Source organism: Apaloderma vittatum, unplaced genomic scaffold (assembly GCF_000703405.1).
Source record: "Apaloderma vittatum isolate BGI_N311 unplaced genomic scaffold, ASM70340v1 scaffold4140, whole genome shotgun sequence".
In the NCBI taxonomy this organism is placed as follows: domain Eukaryota; kingdom Metazoa; phylum Chordata; class Aves; order Trogoniformes; family Trogonidae; genus Apaloderma; species Apaloderma vittatum.
Window position 1 is genome coordinate 27,238 of NW_009694913.1, and position 1,736 is coordinate 28,973.

General features: G+C 39.8%; 1 non-coding gene across 1 annotated transcript; it reads left to right on the forward strand.

Annotated features, from left to right (window-relative positions):
- The first annotated feature begins 1,141 nt into the window (after window positions 1-1,141).
- On the forward strand, window positions 1,142-1,214 carry TRNAK-UUU. Its single transcript has one exon. It is a non-coding gene; the product is annotated as a tRNA-Lys (tRNA).
- Window positions 1,215-1,736: the final 522 nt, after the last annotated feature.

Genomic DNA, 1,736 nt, shown 5'->3' on the forward strand with positions numbered 1-1,736 from the left:
TTTCCTACTGGCTAACAAATGTTTTTTGTTTAATAAGCAGCTAAACAGCAACAACAGCAAGTTTAATGAACATTACCTGTCAATTAAATTATGAGAGCATAAACTGCAAAGAAGTCTTCAGCTGCATAAAATTATTCTGAGGTATACTATTTCACATGTTTTCAAAGCTTTTTTTCTGATTTTAGAGCAAATGTCTTTGAGGTAAACCTAGGCCTTTGTTGTTTACCATAAAGAAGCCCCAAAGCAAAAATAGAGCCACATCTATCTAAATTTAATTTGTTTGTCCCTCTCTAACCAAAGATTTTATATATATTTATTTAAATAATACATTTTCTCAGGAGCTAAAAATTCACACACTGCTCTGGTATAACTTCATTAGATTCCACTTTGAAATCCCTTGGTCAGATTCTGCTCCCACAGACAGGGCTGTAAACATGCTGTAAATCCGCTGAAGTGCCTGTTCACTTAACTCAATCTCAGAAAGCTGGAACTGACCACCGAATAATTTATTTATGGATATCACAACCCCATCGTCACTTAAAAGTAGATGTTTGTATTTCATGTTCTTGATTTTCTTGACTTTTAATCATTCATAGGACATCATCAAATATTGATGTTCCATCATTAAAAATGCCATAAATAAATAAGATACGTACACAGGCCTGACCAGAAGCAGGATGGCCCAAGATACTCCAGTTGTGTACGCCAGAAACTGCTTTCTGTTTGATGAAGTATTCAGCTGAGCCTGTAAGGTTGTGGGTAGATAGCAGACCTCTGCCTTCTGGGCTGTTGTACCGTAAACATGAGAAGACATTTATCTTGCTTCTTGAATCTCTGAAAGGAAATATGAATAAACATACCTGATTTTCATCTCAAAAACAAAAAATCAAAAAGTACTAACTACCTTTTCTTACTGCCTGCAGTCTAGATGCTGCATCTTGACTCACATCTTTGGGGGAAGAGAAAGCTAAAAGCAATTAGATCACTGAGGTTACTTGAACGCCCAGTTCAGGAAAAAATACCTTAGTTAAAAAAGAACCTTTCTACATATGGTATTTTTACATGAAATGATCCTCTTTAAAGAAGAATGTTTATTCCTATTTTCAGTTCTGAAGCCACCCTTTAGAAAAAAGGACTGAGAGCCTGGATAGCTCAGTTGGTAGAGCATCAGACTTTTAATCTGAGGGTCCAGGGTTCAAGTCCCTGTTTGGGTGCTTCAACTTTAGGGGGCTGGTTAGCTCAGTGGTTTGAGTGTGGTGCTAACAACAATGACAACACTGAGGTCGCGGGTTCGATTCCTGCTTGGTACCCATGTGTTGCCTGGTGTAGTTGAGAGGTGGCGTCCCTGCCCATGACAGGGAGGGTGGACTAGATGATCTCTAAGGTCCCTTCCAGCCTAGGCCATTCTATGATTCTATGATTTAGGCTAGTAAGTTCTTGAAGTGGTCTTAGGAAAATAGATCCATTCACAGCCCTGATGTTTTATTGCTTGATTGAACTTTTAAGTCCTGCAAGCTGCCATAAGCCAAAGGACCTGCCTGTCTCTGTACCAACTCATGGTAAGGTATAATAAAGTGTGTTGACTCTTTTTCCTTTGCCCTAAACCATGTTCTTAAGCAGAGTTGGCTCCATGCTGTCTAGAAGAGCTGTAGGAGAAGGGAGATGCTGTTTCATCAGGTGCATAGTCCCTGGGCTGGGACTTCCTGTCATCGCAGGGAGCTGGGCTTGGGACATGT